The sequence below is a fragment of the Lissotriton helveticus genome, chromosome 6 (assembly GCF_964261635.1).
Source record: "Lissotriton helveticus chromosome 6, aLisHel1.1, whole genome shotgun sequence".
Lineage (NCBI taxonomy): Eukaryota > Metazoa > Chordata > Amphibia > Caudata > Salamandridae > Lissotriton > Lissotriton helveticus.
In genome coordinates, this window is record NC_136067.1 from 812,014,850 (window position 1) to 812,034,068 (window position 19,219).

The window sequence follows — 19,219 nt, forward strand, 5'->3', positions numbered from 1 at the left end:
ATGCGATGTATTAGCATGCGTTGCAATGTCATACAACCGTCCTATTCTACTGGAGTAGCCTAACAGCCAGGGCATGCTGGAACCTAATACACCTTCACAGGCACTTTACACCAGTGATATTCCCAACTTTTGCCTGCTGGGTCATTTTGTGTGTGCTGAAAATGTCGTTAGCACACTAGGAGCAAATTGAAGTGCTGAGCTTTCAGGAGGAATCTAATGTGCTAATGGATGCTGTCAATTACAGCAACGGAGTTATTGTGGCGTAGAGTGTAAAGAAGGGGATGTTGACAACCTTAGTTTGGTGGGAAAACGTTTGCTTTTATGTTATCCAGCATTTCAAAGAGCAGCCACATAATATGTTGAGGGAGCTGTTGCCGTTACAGTATGCAGCATTTTGAAAGGGCTGCGACATACCGTTAAGTTGCCTCGCGCACACCTTACCTGCCCCCGGTGTCGCGTGATAAGGTTGTGCAGTAGTCCACAGTTCCATTGGTTTTAGGGCAAGCCCAGTATTCAGCATGGTGAGGAGCCATGGAACTTCACTGTGAAGCAAGTACATGCTGGGAGCCATCTGGCACTCTCCTGGCATGCGTGCTGTCATCTTGTGCGGGTCTCTGTAACGTTTGCACTCTCATTGACTCTTTCGCCCGAGTGACGTCTGTCTAAAGCTGAGAGTCTGAAGCCGGGGAAGTTTTGGTGTTAGATGTCTTCCTCAACCCCGTCATGGAGTGAGTCAGGTTTGCACTTCTGCGTGTGTATTCAATCGGTTATGTACGGAATGTACTTGACTTGTGGGTTTGCTGCAAACTTTCATTCTCATTTTTTTTTGTGAGGACTAATCGAAACTGCTTTCTGAGAAGAACTTACCATGTGAGTGCTGGCATGATGTCCGAGCTTCCTCTGAAACTGGAAATGCAACAGTATTATATTAACAAATTTGAAGGGGCACTTATGCAGGTGTGTTTATGATACATGGAAAGATTAGCCTTTCTCCTTTAAGGTGTTGGTCAATGGGATTATAACATTTCCTACTCCCTCAAGAGGAGTAATGTAATTTGTTTATATGCATCGAGCCTTTGTTGGCAAGACGAAGAAAGGAACATCTAGATTCTCCACTTCAGTTTTAATTGATCTCCCTATGGTGTGGTACATTGGGTTGTTCATTTTAAAGAGGGAATTTCTACCATTATAATTTATGATGTTGTGCAGTGTGTTGGTTGTATCCTGGAGTGTGTTTTTTTGTGTTGTGGGATTAGTTGCAGTTGTCGGATGGTGCAGTAATACCATCCACTGATGCTGTTGTGCTTGTGCTGTTGTATACCAATTTCATGTGGTTATGGGCTGGTGCAGTAACACCACCCACTGTGGAGTTCGTGGGAATTGCAGTAACATCTCCCACTTTTGGTTGTTACGTCGGTGATGATTTGTGGTTGATGATTAGATGCATTTTTATAAGTTGGATTCTACCCTCACTACGGGTTTGGGTGAAGAGCATGGTAGATGCTGAATGTGTGGTGTTTGGAGTGTGGAATTTTTGTGTGTGGATGACTGTATAGTTTAAGTCACCCAGTTTTAATTGAAATGTGCTGTGTGGGATGACTGTGCGTAGTTTGTCACCCAATTTTGATTGATATGTGCTGTGTAGGTGACTGCGCATAGTTTAAGTCACCCGTTTTAGTACGTTTGATTGCAGATTACACCCTTACTACGGGTTTGAGTGAATGGCAGTGTAGATGCCATATGGTTGGGATTAGTATGATAAGATGTTCAAGGAGTCTCAGAAAATATGATGTTTACAACTATGTTATCTGATGTTATCTGAATTAAGTAGATTGAGATTTTTCATGGCAACTGAGTCCTATAAAATCCAAAGTTAACTTTTCCTGAAAGAGAAGTACACTTAGGTCATTCTGGTTATTGCTACAAATTCATGACCACCGAGACCCAAAACAGAGAAACACATTTGTTCTGTCCAGCTACTTCTGTCTCAAGTCAGGATTTTGGACGATCTTAATCAAGCAACACCTTAAGATTTCTCCTACTTAAAGCGGAAGTGCTTTAAGCTCATCTCACATTCCCCTAATGTGCAGGGTGAGTCTTTTCTAAATGAATTATTGATGTATTAATGTCAAATCTCTTATTCCTGTATTTTAGTCCCATTTTCTGTAATATCCTGGGCTTGATCTTGTTCTGTTTTCCACCGCTTGAGCAGTATTGTAGATTAATGTGATTGGCTGAGATATATCTGTTTTATTGATAGAACTTTGTGAGTTAGAGAAGAAGCTGTTTGGGGTATCTCTTCATGACTAAATACAAGTTATTTAGCTGCTCATTGTCCTGTGTGGTGGTTGATAATGTTGCTTCCTCTTTCACCCGGACTTCCTAGGTTTGCGGCCTGAGTCGGTTTTATATAATGAATTTCCTGCTCCTTTACTTTTTGCAGATAACCTACTGCAAAGGCATTTAATTCAAATGGATTCATTGCTATGCAAACAAATGTTCCCCTGTTTGCTGCTAGCTTCTCTATAGAAGATGCTGCCATCATATGTTTTTTTTAGACCAGTTCCATCGGCTGCTTCCATATCTTGTAGGTTCTACTCTACAATATCTCATTCATAATAAATCTGGAGCGTGGTTCAACAAAATACCCTCTGCCTGCTTTTCCTGGGCCACTTTAATCTGCCTCATCTACCAGCTGTGATAGCAACATTAATTTGGTTATTTGCTTGTTCAGGAGCCCACCATCTCCCACATCTTGGTTTCTGTTATGATGAGTTCTTGTAGAACTTTGTGAAGGTTGAACCTTTGTTGTATTCTAAATTGGGTTATTCCATGGTAACATGGCAGTTTATGCCTGCCTATTTGGGAGGGAATCATGCTTGTGTTGTTCTCCTCAATAAACTACTTTATATTTTACTAGCAGCCCGTCCCGACATTGTCCGGGTATGAATTGCTGCCGGCCAGTAGTATATTGTTTTGTAGGATTTCGTTTTGATAGCATTTCTTATCTGTGACAGGCCTGTGAAACGCTCCGATTCACAATGCACTGCTGATGCACTTAAGAGTGCGCGTTCGGTAGTGTGTGAACTCGAGTTTCCCTACTTTATTTTTCCTTGCAATATTATATAGCGCAAACTCGACAACATGGCATGAGCACAATTTACATTACAGAAGAACACATTCATTTGTGGTAGGCACGGGGAGACAAAGCGATTTGCCTGGAATCACAGGATGTTGAGCTGATGCCGAGATTCGAACGTGGCTCCCCAGCTCTAAAGTTCGCAATTCTAGAACTTGTGGCGGGAGGTGTGTCTAAAAGTGTATGTCGGTGCTGGCCATCAATGAGAGATACCTGTGCATTTTTCAAATGGGTGGTGAAAAAATATGAGTATGTTGCTGGAGATGTGGGCCGCCGTGCCACCAATGTACTTACTGGGGGAGGGTAAACACCCATTATTCCGCAACTTTCTTTCCGCATACCATCACTCAGCATACTTTTATTACGAAAGTACCATTTATTTATTTATGCATTTTATAAAGCGCACAACTATCCGAAGGTGTCTCGGCGCTGCAAGAGAACAAAGCAGAGGGGACCAGATGGATCATTGGTTAAAAAGCCAGGTCTTTATTTGTTTCCTTAAAACAAAAAGGGAAAGGCTGGTCTTAATGTTGGGTGGCAGGCTATTCCAAAGCTTGGTGCTGGCATATATGAACGATCTGTCACCCCATGATGCCTTTTTTGTCCGTGGAACAATGAAAAGATTAGGACTGGATGATCGAAGTTGTCTGGATGGGGTGTAGGGAGAAAGAGATTGCTTGAGAAAATAGGGCCCGATTGTGTGAATGGACTTATAGGCAATGCAGGGCGCCTTGAACTTAGCTCTACTTCTGATCGGCAGCCAGTGGAGTTGGCGAACCATCTTGGAAATAGGTTTGAATTTTGGGGTGCCTGTTAGAAGTCTGGCTGCCGCATTTTGGATTAGCTGAAGTTTATTGTACACCTTTTCTTGTGCATTGATCAGAAGTCCATTGCAGTTATCTACTTTGGACATTACTAATGTACTGATCAATTTTTTGGCCTCTGCAGCTGGGAGATAAGGGAGAAGCTTTTTGATAATTTTGATAGAATGGAATGCGGATGAGACGACAGAGTTAGCATGATGCATAAAAGTAAGCTTGATGTCAAAAATAACTCCCAGGTTTCTTACTTTGGCAACTGGGCTAGGGGGTGTTCCAAGGTCAGATGGCCACCACAAATCTGACCAGGCCGGTGTCAGATTACCAAAAATCATGACCTCTGTCTTACTGGAGTTGAGCCTCAAGGAGTTATCTGCCATCCAAGAACTTATGGCAGTCATTCCTTTCTGGAAGTTGGATGCAACCCTCGTACCATCGTTGTGTATAGCTAACACAAGCTGGGTGTCGTCAGCATAGGAGGTAAGGCCCATATTATAAGATTTAATGACCCTCGCCAAGTCCAGCATATAGATATTAAATAGCGTTGGACTTAGCGAGGATCCTTGAGGAACCCCACAGGGGAATGAAAATGGAGGCGATTGGAAGGTGCCCAACATGACAGATTGTGAGCGATTGGCCAGAAAAGAAGCTAGCAGAGTTCTAGCCATATGTCCAATTCCTAATGTAGTAACACGGTCGATCAAAGTAACATGATTGACCGTGTCAAATGCTGCTGAAAGGTCGAGCAGGACCAGGACCGCTGCTCCTCCATTGTCCATGATTTATCGAATCTCTTCTGAGACTTTAATAAGTGCGGTTTCTGTCCTGTGTCCCTTTCTGAAACCAAACTGCGTGTCATCTAATAGATGATGTTGCTCGATGAACTGAGTCAATTGCGTGTTCATCACCTTCTCGGCAATTTTTGCTGGGAGTGGCAAGGACGCAATAGGCCTGTAACTAGCCGTGTCATCTGGATCTAAATTAGTTTTTTTTATGAGAGGCTTGATAATGGTCTTTTTCCAAGCAGTAGGGAAAATTCCGGTCTTAAACATAGAGTTGATTATGGAAGTCAAATTTCCTCCGATAATATCTAGATCGAGTTTAAGAATTGCAGGGGGACATGGATCCTCCGTTGATCCTGATTTATATGATGAGATGAGGGGTAGGATAATATCAACGGATACTGAGGTAAGTTCATCAAGGGTTGGGGTTTGAACTGTCGGGGGGGTGAGATCCCTATCGGAGAAAGAAGATAAGCTGGGATCACTAAAGTCCCGTACGGATGTGGTGGAGGGCTTGGTGTTTGTAAATGCATTATAGATGGAGCATACTTTCTCTTGGAAATAGGTTGATAGAGAGTTGCAAAGACTCTGTGTTGCGATGGTACGGGGTGTTAGACCTTGCCCCGTTAGTTTGGATACGACTTGATATCGTTGTTTAGCAGAGTTTTTTGCAGAGTTGATTTGGCTACAAAAGAATTGACTTTTAGCTGTGATTAAAAGACGTTTATCGGTGGCAAGGGACTGTTTATAGATTAGTTTCTTGGAGAGTTCATAATTCAGACGCCAACTGCGTTCCAAGTTTCAGCATTTTTTCTTTTCACATCTGAGGGACTCATCAAACCAAGGTGCAGAAGGCGTGGTTCTGTTATTAGATCTAAATTTAGTTGGTACTGCCTTAGTGACTGCCTCTTTTATCCAATTGGTGTATGAAGTGGCTGCTAGGTCAGGGTCAACCAGGGAAAGAACAGGTTGATTAGAGACAAACGAGGTGTGAAATTCAAGAGAGTCAATGTTGCTTAATGCCTTAAACTGTTTCGGGAGTGAGGTAGTGAGACGGGTGGCCTGCTTATTTTTACAGTCAATGTGAAAAAAAACGACATAATGATCCGTCCAGGACAGAGGAATGATGTTTCCTACAGTCAGGTTTTGGTTATTAGAGAAGATTCAATCCAGAGTGTGACCTGCAATATGGGTGGGCAGCGAGACCAGTTGAGAGAGGCCTACAGCCTCTAATTCGGCCTTTAGCGCTATTATGTCCTGATCCCCTTGGGCCTCCTGATGAAAATTGAAGTCGCCTAAGATGGAGAAATTGTTCTCCCCTGCGACTACTTCTAATAGGGAGTTCAAGGACTCCACAATGCCATTATAACGCATGGCATTACATTTTATATGCTTTTACCACGCATACATTTACAACGAAATTCGTTGTAAATGCATGAATGGTAAAAGCATGTTCTTTTTTAATGTTTGGATAAGGTAAGTAAAGGTATAGGGGTATATGTTTTGGGGTACTGAGGTATATGTTTTGGGGTGTTTGGGTATTTTAAGGGTTCAGATATAGTTTTGGGTTATGGGGTAGAGGGGTAGTTTTAGGGTTTAGGGGTACAGGGGTATTTTTAGGGTTCAGGGCTAGGTTTGGGTGTTGGGGTATAGGGGTATTTTTAGGGTTCAGGGGTAGGTTTGGGTTTTGGGGTACAGGGGTATTTTAAGGGTTCAGGGTTAGGTTTGGGTTTTGGGGTACAGGGGTATTTTTAGGGTTCAGGGCTAGGTTTGGGTTTTGGGGTACTGGGGTATTTTAGGGTTCAGGGCTAGGTTTTGGTTTTGGGGTACAGGGTTATTTTTAGGGTTCAGGGTTAGGTTTGGGTTTCGGGGTACAGACGTATTTTTAGGGTTCAGGGGTAGATTTGGGTTTTGGGGTACAGGGGTATTTTTAGGGTTCAGGGCTAGGTTTGGGTTTTGGGGTACAGGGGTATTTTAGGGTTCAGGGGTAGGTTTTGGTTTTGGGGTACAGGGTTATTTTTAGGGTTCAGGGTTAGGTTTGGGTTTTGGGGTACAGGCGTATTTTTAGGTTTCAGGGGTAGATTTGGGTTTTGGGGTACAGGGGTATTTTAAGGGTTCAGGGCTAGGCTTGGGTTTTGGGGTACAGGGGTATTTTAGGGTTCAGGGGTAGGTTCGGGTTTTGGGGTACAGTGGTATTTTTAGGATTCAGGGCTAGGTTTGGGTTTTGGGGTACAGGGGTATTTTTAGGATTCAGGGGTAGGTTTGGGTTTTGAGGTACAGGGGTATTTATAGGGTTCAGGGCTAGGTTTAGGTTTTGGGGTAAAGGGGTATTTTTAGGGTTTAGGCATAGGTTTGCATTTTGGGGTACAGGGTATATTTATAGGGTTAAGATGGGTTAGTGTTTAAGGGTGTTGGGGTATTTTAAGGAGTAAGGGTGGGTTGTGATTATGGGGTGCAGGGGAATTTAAAGGGAGCAGGGTGGGATTAGCACACAATATGAGACATGGCATGAAGGGCGGAACGTACCACACGCCCCCAGGGTTTGTCACGACCCCAGCACGCGCCCACAGCACAATGCAGACACGCCCACAAGGAACTACTTTGCTGGCACGGTTCTTTTACCTTTTAAATGTATATGTCGGGCGTCTGCATAGCCTATGTCCTTCTGGTGCAATTGCCCTTTCCAACGCTCTATTGGGTGTTGTGATAGGTGCTGTGGTTCCTGAGATTACCCGCCTCAAAGGTTTGGGCTCTCTCTTTATTATATTAGTATGGATGAGCAGTCAGTCAGAGTAATATTTACCGGAAATTGGCAATGATTTGGCCAGCTGATTGCACAACGTATCGAGGTCAGTGGCAGGAAACTATGTTTGCAGAAGGAAGAAAGAGAAGTGTAGTGCAAGTGAGGTTTTAAAGAATATTGGAATCCTGCAACAGTTTGGGAATTTCAGGAGACTGGTGAAACTGCAACTGCATTTGGTGAGAGAATTATTTTTTACCATACATTGCATCAATACTTTGCATCATGGGCAAACGACCTAGTGCACAGACATTTCTTAGAGTGAGTGAGCTCTGAATGTTCCAATCACCTCCAGTCCAGCTCCCGTGACGTGTGCATTCCAGCGCCCTTAGACGTGTGTGACATGTGCGTTTCAGTGCATCATAATGTATGCATCCCAATGTGATGCGTACACAGAGGCCATATTGGATTGGACAAACCGCAACATTTTGAACGGAGTACTTGGGCTAACTGCAAACACGGTGATACACACACCTATTTCTTGTTGTTGAATCAATATATGGAAGATGACATGCGCACCTGTTATTACAGTTCTAGTGTAGGACTTGTGAAAACCATTTAGCATACAGTAATGTGCACACTATGGATCAGAAGAGATACACGCAGGCAACCAGTGAGACTAGGTGCATATTGTGAAGTGCCCATCTCTTTATGCCTAATTTCAGAGGGTGTTTCATTGGTGATTATTATCTCTGATGACCAAGGAGTCTACATACGCAGGCATTATTACTCCACCATTTTTTCTGTCTCAGGCTGGTTCACAACGTATTAATTCGGAAGATTGGGTGTGGAATGTTTGAAAATTACTTAGAAGCTCTGGATATACAAAATTTTCATTCCTCATGAAAAAAAACATTATTGTTGAGTTCTTTGGGTAAAGAGGGTCAACGTCTATTATAATACCTACCTGTTGTGTGTGAACCTGATGGGCAACCAATTCAAGATGAATTTAAGTATGCCAAGGAAAGGCTACTGATTAGATTTGACAAAGAAGTTAATTTGGTTATGTTGCAGTATACATTTTATACTCAGCGACAAAATGTTGTTGATTCAATTGATGAATTGGTAGCTAGGCTGAAAGAATTTTCAATGAAAGGTCAATTTAGTCCCATGACAAATGAATTATTACGAGACCAACTTATTTTGCAGTGTAAAAGTAACAAAATACAGGAAAGATTGTGGGCTGCTAAGAATCCTTCTTATAAAGATGTGATTGATATTGCAAAGGTTGTGGATCAGTCAGACATATGTATGTGAGAAATGGAACAAAAGGATAGACATGACAATGGGAATGTCTCAGCAATTGATGATAGCAATGACCCTAATACTCTATCGACAATTGTGAAGTTGTAAAATCATTCCATCAAAAATACTGCTACTTTTAAACAGTATGTTATGTTAATATGTTATGTTAATAGCCTTTTATATAGCGCACGTACACCCAGAGGTTTCATGGCGTTGACTAGCAGAGACCCAGGTGGAAAGAGGGGTTATGCTTGGGCCACAGGAAACAGCCAGGTCTTGAGCTGTTTCCTAAACATTAAGAGGTCGGTACAGGAGCGAATCCCCAAAGGAAGGGAATTCCAGAGTCTGGAGGCAAGGATCGCAAACCTGCGTCTTCCCTGACGTTGCAGTTTAAAAGTGGGAGTAACCAAAAGATGAAGATTAGCAGATCAGAGATTACGGGAAGGGATGTACCCGGGCAGGAGAGTGTTAATAAATCGGGGACTACGAGCATGGAGAGATATGAAAACGATACATGCTGTTTTGAATTCTACTCGTTGGGAGATAGGGACCCAATGAAGTTGTTTTAGCAGCGGACTGTCTGACTGCTAACGGGGTTGACGGTGAATCAATCTGGCTGCCTGATTCTGCACCAGTTGAAGGCGTTTACTGAGAAAAAGGGGGAGGCCCAGATAGATGGAATTGGCATAATCCAGGTGTGACAGTACTAACGCTATCACCACCTGGGTCAAGGCCGACCTGGGTCAGCATCCAACTGATTTTCTTAATTCTGCGAAGCTGTTAAAAGCAGGAGGATACCACTGTGCCTTCTTGGGTTTTCAATGACAGATCCCTATCAATGGCTACTCCCAGGCTCTTTACCGAGATAGAAATGGGTGGGCGGGGACCGAATTCGGGGAGCCAATAGTGTGGGCCCCAAAATATTTGGCTTTTGCCATTAAGAATTATTTTGGTCTTGCCGGGATTCAATTTTAAATGATTAGAGTCCATCCAATGGCGAATATGCAGCAAGGTGTCCTGGAACTTCCTGATAGAATCGGGAGAGTTGTCTATTGTAAAAATAAGTTGAAGGTCGTCAGCATAATTAAATGTGACGGCCTTGAACCTTTTCAGTGACTGGATCAGAGGGACAAGGTATAGGTTAAATAAAACGGGGGACAACGAAGAAGCCTGAGGAACCCCACAAGGGGTCCGGAGTTTGGGGGCAGTGAAGGGAGCAAGGCGGACCGCTTCCGTGCAGTCGCTGAGGAAGGACCTAATCCAACTGTAGGCTGAGTTGCGGATGCCGGCCTGTTCGACACGATCCAATAAGGTGGCATGGTCGACCGCGTCGAACGCGGCCGAGAGATCCAATAGAACCAAAGCCTGAGGTATTCCCTTATCTGCATTGTCACGGAGAGAGTCCATGACAGCGGTGATAACAGTCTCGGTGGAATGAGCGGGGCGAAACCCCGCTTGATGAGAATCCAAGTGGTTAGAATATTCAATAAAATTGGAGAGATGGGTGGTTACATGGGCTTCAAGGACTTTAGCCAGGTAAGGGAGAAGAGAAATTGTCAAAGGTGTGGCAGTACTTATCAATGCTCAGTCTCAGTCTTGTTTTGCTCTAAACAAACTATACAGAAAGTGTGGTTGTTTAGGCCATTTCAATCAGAATGTGTGAAGGGGGTGGCATGAATTAGGTGGCTGTGTCAGAAAATTTGCCCAGAAATGTTTCAGTGGGGAGTCTATTAGCGCCAGGATTCCTGACAGGTGAGAGTGCGCTCTAGAAATGCTATAAATAAATAAATAATAAATAAGTTGGAGGTGAGATGGGAGAGGAGAAAAGAAAAAATAGACCAAAAGGTAAAAGCGAGTTTTACTATCAACTTATGGTTGACTCTGGGTCAATGTACACTAATATACCAAAATAAATGTTTGAATCAATAAGATAAGTGGCCTGGCAAACTATTGGAACCTAAAGATATTTGTCCAGTTAGATATCAAGGTGAACCCATTGATATTGTTGAATTTATGCAAGCAAATATTTTGTTTGAGAAACAGCAAATCGAGGGGAATGTTTATATAGCTGAGCATTAGCCCCCAATATTGGGATGGATGCATCAATATGATTTAGTTATTGTGATTTACCCAAGGGCTCCTAATTAAAGTATGGTGGTAGGGGATGTTTCTATTGATTACATTTTGAAGAAAGTGTCCTCTGTGTTTGATGATAAACTTACTGAATTAAAGAGATAGGTGCATAAGGTTATATTAAAGCCTGATGTGATAGCTGTTCAATACTAGGTGTAGAGAGTACCTATTGTTGATATGTGATGTTGTAAAAAAAAATGCAAGAGAGATGTTTGAGGAAGGAGTTCATCGAGCTAGTTGGAGCTTCATGTTGGGTTTCTCCTATAGTGATTACAGAAAAGGCTGATAGCCTTTTGAAGTTATGTATTGACCTCACCTCATTGAATCACAATTTTGTAGTTGATACTTTTACGTTACCCAATATTTATAAGTAAGTGTTATCATTGGAGGGTAGTAAGTATTTTTCAAAATTAAATTTGAAAACTGTGTACCCCCAAATTAAGTTTACAAATAATTTAAATCACTTACTGCCTTCATCACCATGGAAGGGACATATAATTTTACTCGCATGCCTTTGGGGTTGTCTTTGGTAGTGAGTGTTTTTCAACATATGACGAGTGACATTTTTAAAGAGAATGCATAACATAATGCTTTTACAAAATTGTATTTTGGTTTTTGGAGAAACTGTTGATCAATAGAATCTTACATTTAGAAATGCATTACACAAAATTGCTTAGGTGGGTCTTACTTTAAGAAAGAGCAAATGCAATTTTTTGGAAGAGGACATAGATTATTTGGGATATACTATATTTGGGGATGGGTGAAACACAAATTAGACTTGGTGAGAGTGATTAAGCTTGCTCCTGCACCCTCTGACAAGGAGAAGTTGAGATCATTTATGGATCTAATTGAATACTACTCAAAAGTTCTGGAGCATTTTGCTGATAAGACAGACATGCTTAGATCTTTGTTTAGAAAAGGGTGCAGTTTTATATGGAATATTGACCAACAAAACTGTTTTGAGTTCATAGAAAAGGAAATTTGTGAAGCTAAACTTTTTCTACTATTTGATACCGAAAATAAGCTATTCTAACTTTGGATGCTAGTGCAACTGGCATGTGTGCCTTTGTTTCTCAGAGGCATGGGAATGGGGAAAACTATTGTATTTGTATCCAGGACACTTACTGATTCAGAAAGGAATAATTCTGTAATTGAGAGGGAAGCCCTAACAACTGCATGAGGTGCAGAGTATTTTCGAACTAACCTGTAGGAAAATACGTTAGTCCTACGTTCTGATCATAAATCATTGGTGAAAGCATTTCTTCCTGGTGGTGCTGGTAAAGACTCTGCTAGAATTTCAAGTTTGACAGCTGGGCTGCAAGAGTATCTTATGAAGTGGAACATATTCATGGATGGAGTATCATTCAAGTGGATTACTTATCGAGGCTTTCTGTAGATTGGAGAGTTGTGGATGGGCCTACAGTTTTATCTGAAGAGAGTGAAGGGGCAGTAGCTTCTGTTCGGAATGTGGTAATGGGGAATTAAGGTACGTTTTAAGTTGAATATTGGGAATGAGCAGCGATTGCAGATACTACATTGATGGAAGTGGTGAAGTTGCTGGTTTTAAGAAGCAGAAGAGAGAGTTGTGTTTTGCTTTCAGTGAGGCTGTATATAAAATCAAATACAAGTTAACCTTGTGTGGAAATAATTTACTCATGAGAGGTGAAAGGTTTATACCACCATCTGGTTTATGTCCTAGATTTATTTCTGTGTCTCATGAGAGTCATTTGTGAGAAATTTTGACTAAGAAAAGGTTACTGATACAAATTTGGTGGGCAGGTTTGGAACACATAACTTCTTGGGTTCAGAAATCACAGTATGTGTAAGGAGGTAACAAAAAGGCATAAAGTTTCTGAATTGTGAATCCAGGTAAGCCATGCACAGTGTGTGTTTAGATGTTTAGATGTTATTGGTCCGTTGAATGAATGAACTCAGACGTGACTATCTGTTTGCTTTGGTTGTAGTGGATGATTTTTCTAAGTGGGTGTGTGTGAAGAAATTACTGTTCTGGTCACTATGCAACATTTGAAAAAGATTTTTTTGGAAGAGGGTGTTCCATTGATATTGATAAATGATAATGGTACTCAGCTTATTTCAGGTGAGATGCAGATTTTTTTTGTCCTTATTGGGTATTACATGCCATCGTACTTCTTTGTATAACCCATAAGTCAATGGCATATTGTGTGTGTCAAGCAATTTGTATAGGGCATGATTTGAATGACTATTGCAAGTGGCTATGACAGAGCTTTCCAAATTATGTGTCACAACACTCCGCTGTGTCGCTTGCCATGTGTGGGTGTGTCGCGCTTGTGTCCATTATTTTGTATTATTTATTATTATATAACATTACGATGACGAGACTAATCATGCACTACGGTACTGCGCCTCATGGTGTATGGAGGTCAGAGGCGCAACTAGAGTCAAATGTCGGGAGCGGGGGTGGGGGGCCGATTCTTCAAGGAAAAGGCAGAGTGGAGCTGCAGGGGCTCTAAGCAGGGGGGACGGGGACGACATTAAAGCCTCATTAACAAGTGAAAGGTCTTTAAAAGACCTGTGAAGTGCTCAGGTACGGCTGTGTGTGTGCCCGGGAAGCTGTCTCCTCCCGGGCTGACACACACACGGGGGGCGTTGCATGCCCGATGGAGGTGTGGGCATGATCGTTCGGGAAAACGGAGTAGAGTTCCTTTCGCCTAAAACCTTAAAGACATCCTATAATGCACTGTGTTTATTGAAGAAATAAGCCGTGGATTGAAAAAATGCATTGCACACTATCAATACAGTCACCAACGAGGTTTTAGAAAGCTTCCAAAAAATCAGCAAAACCTTGGTGCAGCCCCCCCTTAGAATCCATGTTAGAGGGCACGTGCTGAAACTCTGGCACTGCTGTAGAGATCCGTAGCCTGGGCCGCAGGAGTGAGCCACAGTGCAGGAGCTATGGAGGAGACCCCCTAAGAGAGCCCTGTAAATTGCGGTACCTAATGTCTGCACCACGGTGGGGCACCGGAGCTGCGACGAACTGCCGGCCTGACTTTTATAAAATTGCAGCTTGTTCAGTGCTGTGCATGGGGCGGCCCTGAACAGTGGAGATACAGGGGCGCTGCAGCCTAGCACACTCGGCACGTGAGTGACCAGCGCTCTGCCGAAGAGACTGATGAGGTAGTTTGTGAATATTGTCCATGCTGTGTTGAGTGGGAAAAAAGTTAAGAACACAGCCCAAATGTGGGACTAACTTGCAAGGGAGTAGTCAAGTGGTACATGAGTGTTTCGTTGTTTGCATGTTTCTGCCTCAGTACATGTTTCTGTGTTTGTTGGTGGTCATGTGTGTGCCCATGTTACTAGAACACTTTTGGCCTTTTAGTCCAAACTGTTGTGGTGCTGCTGACTGTAGGTTTACCAATATGGAGAATTGGCGAATGTACTTCAAAGAAAAGTAGGCTTTTCTTTAACACAACAAGTGGTACATGCAGAGGCATGGCGGCTGGATTCAAGTAGGTGTAGAAGAAATATGTCTACTGTTAGCAACAGTAAACCCACCTTACGCTGTTGGGCACATGGCTAGATGTTGAGCAGCCAGACTTCCTGTGATTTGTGGGATAGCGGGAAGCTTTGGCAACATGGTTAGCTGAATAGACAACAAGAATCATTATCGTCACCACTTAGCTATCAACTCCCTTTTCACACATGTTGGTATTACTTTACCAACATTCAGTAGGTAACTTATGGGTAATTTACCAGGGCTGTTCCATTTTCGTGTGCTAATTCCAAGATTCTACACAGCTGAAAGGTAAAAATAAAGCCATTTTTGCCTGTAAATAGTGACAGGCTCCTGTTTAAAATTTAAATTACACCTATCCTAAACTTTGCATCTATCCCAAAAGAACTGTATGCCGATACCCAGAGCGAGATTACTATTCAGCTAATGAGGTGTAAAAGCACAAAAAAAGGAACACCAGATTTTCCAGATCGTGTTCTCATTAAAGACATGCAGGCGGCTATTATGCTTCCTTGCTTTGTTCTTGCTGTTTCTGTTTTAACTTATAACACGAAAGCATAGCAAGAGCCTCCTGTCTTGTCATAACATTTAAAGCAGGGTTCAACACTCCTCCCCCCATCAAGTTAGTGACTCGCCTTTCATCCTATTTATTGGCTTAGCATTGGCACAAAAAAATGGGTTTGCATACATATTCTTTATGACACAACAATGACCCAGCATAATGATGTATGCACGCATGCGAGTCACCATGCATGTGCCAATATACTGCATGATGTGGGCACCATTTTGTTTATTTTTTTTTTTATTACCATACATGCATGGCAGGTGCCAGTTGTGGAACAATAAATATATAAATACACATAATGTATGCATTCAAAAGCACAAGTTGAAGAAAGTTGTCTGGCAACAAATATAAGCTCTCCGGCCTGACCAAAAAATTAAAAAGAAACATTTAAAAAAAACAAAAAAAACGACCACAATAGTTGTAAATCTTTTACACCTAATTTCATTGAGACTCTCATTGCATCCCTATCTGTATCTACCCCTTTGCTTGCCAAATTTCTGCAACCCCAATGTATGTGTGTTCTTACAAATCATATATTTAAAAAAATCCCAATGAAAGGTTTTCATGAGATATGTTGCGTCCCCATACATTTCATTATTTGCTAGTGAAACTGAATCACTGTGTCGCGAACAGATGCGTGTCTAAAAAGTGTGTCACCAACATGAAAAATTTGGAAAGCTGTGGGCTATGATGTTGGCAAGCTGGTGAATGCCAACATCTAGGGAGATGCGTCATGTTGTAAAGTCCTGCGTCACATTATACCTGTGTCAGGTATAATGTATGCAGGGTGGGTGTTTACATGCAAAAAGCCATGTAGAACTGACGCAGTGAAATCTACAAGACCAAGTCGCCTATTTCCCCTTGGTCGTCTAATGTTGCAATCAAATGAGAAACATCAATATCAGATATTGTAAAATTAGAGGCACACATTGTATTCATGACAGGTAAACGGACATTAGGTTGTTCTGAAAAGTACTTTTTTAATTTCAATTTACTTATAAAGCAAAACAAATCCAGATGTACATTATCCATTGCATGTTTATCCGTTAAACAAAAATGTAGACCTTTACACAATACAGCATTGTCTTGTTCATTAAATTCTTTTGAAGCCAAATTAACCACATTCACATTATTGTTGCCAGCATCTGTTTCTATACTGACCACACCGTGGTTCGCAATCTAATTTCTTCGTGCTATTTGTTGTTCTTATTTTTGCTTTTGTGACAGACGTGGTATTTCTTGCCACCCCGCCTGATTCATCGCCTAGTGCTTTCGTTTTGTTCCCCAGGCGATATCTCTGCACTTCTCGTAAAAAAGCAGAGGGTGGCGGAACTAGTACCCTCACCAGGGTCACTCTCCATTGATGATACAGAGGAGACAGAGGTAGTGCTCGATGAGATACTAGGGGCCCTGTTCTCAGTTAAAGGAGCTGATGTACTTTTAGCTACTACATCGTCCTATTTGTGCGCAAACGTAAATATGCGACCTCTCTCATAGTCATTTTGATCTCTTTCGATTTTTTGTTGCTTCTTTCCCTTCAAATACAATTGGTAAGAAGCCAATTCTTTTTTCAAGATTACATAATTTTTCTGTATTGTTTCTGGCAAATTGATGTCATTTATTTCTTTCTCTAGGGCCAAAATCTCATCTCTAATCTTTTTCCCCTCTTCTTTCCGAATTACGTATTAAAATATCCATCACCTTTTATGAGGCCTTGTGTAGACCCTCTTCTCATTCCCCCTAGATATCAGGCTCCAGATCCTCATAATTGGGGAAGATAAGAATCCGTAGGCCTCTGGGAATACGTTTATTTTCTAAATACTTTTTAAGTGTAGCGCCGTCCCACCATTTGGCGAGTTCTTGTTTTTTTAAGTTTTTCAAGGCGCACAAATTTGTTCTTAAGTCCATCATATTTTGTAGATGACATTGGGGACGGGGAGCATTCTTTTCAGTATTAAAAAGGTTTCCTAGAAGTTCTTCCCTATTGTCCTCAAAGTTCATGATGAAGTTCCCAAGCTCAATATCCTGTAAGATTCCCTGAGTAGAGTTTTTTTTTCCGTGCTAGGCAGCTCACAAAATACAACAACACAAATGAGGATCAAAGCTTTGATGCCTGCGTAATACAGGACAAATTGCTCTCGTAAAAGATGTTCGCCGTTAACCTAGATCTATTTTCTTGGTACTGACCTAATTGACATAGGCTATAGTGTGGTATAAGAAAAAGTGCCTTGTAAAAGATTTCCACCTTAAAACTTTTTACCATACTATGAAGTGTTGTTCTTCATAAATGACGATTCATTGCAAAATTTCACGCTAACATCAAATGGATGACTTCCGAAATTACTGCCCTGTAATACATGTTGTTAGTCTAACAGTCGACGTAGGATTATGAAAACTGACGATTGTGTTAGAAGATGGATATCTTTTCACTTATCCCAATGGCTTCTGTCGATACTTTAAAATAGTATGTATTAGAAACTTTGGACGTTTTAACTGTTGATACATGTTACACTTATCTAATTTGTTTAGGATATACTCCCCATTGGTATTGTGAAACTACTTTTAAATCTAGACCGCTGCTGGAGTACATAGGCGTTTTTTGAAGTAAGTGTTATTGCCTCAATACTAGGAAATGTTTTTTCAATTAAGGGAATGACAAAGAATAAGAACTAAGATGAGCTAAAGTACAATGTAGTAATGTTTTTAAACAGCCATATAACACCCATATGTTGTAATCTTGCTGATGACAGTGCCATACAGGGACCTAGAAACACAGGTTTTTTTAACAATGCCTTTGCTTTTTGCTGTTTTTTGTAAATACTAGTTCTTACCGGTGTGCAATTATGGATATCATTCTATTTACAGATTGACTGGCTTTTTATTCATTGTGTACAGATTTTTTAATTAGGACTACCAAAAAGGTATTTTCTTTTATACAGAGAAATAACTTCGTTTGGAAATAAAAGAGGCTTTGCTATTGTATAAAAAGAATAGTTGTCTCTAATGTTACAATGCTGATAATTGTTATTATTTTTCTCTTTATATGCACTTTTAAATAACTGTTTAGATTTTTCAAAAAATCTTCATGGTCCAGTGTTCGATTCTAACTAGTGTGTTTTCACAAAATTGCTTGGCGAGTATGTTTATCCAGAAATGAGCACATTGTACAAGAAGGATTGTGGACAGACATCTTTATAAAAAATCTGTTTTTTTAATATGCTTTTAAATGTGTGTCTACATTATTGTAAATAGCATTTTTCTATGTCTTTTTGTATTCTTATAGCCCAGAAGAAGTCCGGTAATGGACGAAACGCGTTGGCTATTCCTTTTATAAAGAATTTTGAATAAAGAACAAATCTTAAACCTGAAGAGCCTTCATTGACTTCTCTTGGGAAAACAACTGAATATTTGTGAATTGCCTATAATAAGAATATTGCTAAAAGCTTTGTACAAAATCTGATATTGAGATGAATACTTGTGTTGTGTTGGTACTATTTGAAGGGTGCAGGGCTACTTTGTGCATGTAATTCTTGAGAAATTAGGGGAATTGTCTTCTTCTTCTCATTTATGGGACATAGCGGATTGTGTTCCAGGCTACTTGCACCTTCACTGTATCGAGCATCACTTTTGGGACGTTATAACTGGTGCAGGCATCGAAGCTTTGATCCTCATTTGTGTTGTTACCATCTTATCTTTGAGCCTGTGTCACACTGCCATGCAAACACATTTATATAAGTACTAGGAAAGCCAATAGGACTCACTGTACTGTGCTAAATCATGAAAACACAGGCATGTACAAATGCTATTTTCCACAATTAAGCCAGAACTCTTAGCTTTCATGCATCTGGGAAAAAGTAAAAATGGATTGCTTTCTGTAGACAATGCTTATAAAGAATTGAATGTGACAGTGTGGTGATTGGGTGTACTTTTCAGATGTAACATAGTGCCTCATGCATTCTAATGAAATCACTACCTAGATGGCAGAATGTTACACCGTACATCCAATCATTCCCCGTGGATGATCCTCAAATGTTTCCTCCCTTTTCCGCGTCCCCTTCTCTCCATACCCTTGCATCCCTCCCACCCTCCCTTTGTTCTGTGACTGCATCCACACTTATGGAACTCTGCTCTTTGACTTATTGTAATTACTCTAATCAATGGTATTTGCTTTAGACCTTGCACCATATACCTTGCCTATGTGACTCTTTAGTATATCCAGTCTTATCCCCTCCCTATGTATATAG

At 41.2% G+C, this 19,219-nt stretch overlaps 1 long non-coding RNA gene across 2 annotated transcripts in view; it reads left to right on the forward strand.

Moving 5' to 3' along the window:
- Window positions 1-17,579, forward strand: part of LOC144761543 (uncharacterized) — a 174,062-nt gene extending 156,483 nt beyond the window's left edge. For both annotated transcript variants that reach the window (XR_013595777.1, XR_013595778.1), the window contains exon 5: window positions 17,505-17,579. This is a non-coding gene — a long non-coding RNA (uncharacterized LOC144761543). The remainder of the gene's footprint in view (window positions 1-17,504) is intronic.
- The last annotated feature ends 1,640 nt before the right edge of the window (window positions 17,580-19,219 follow it).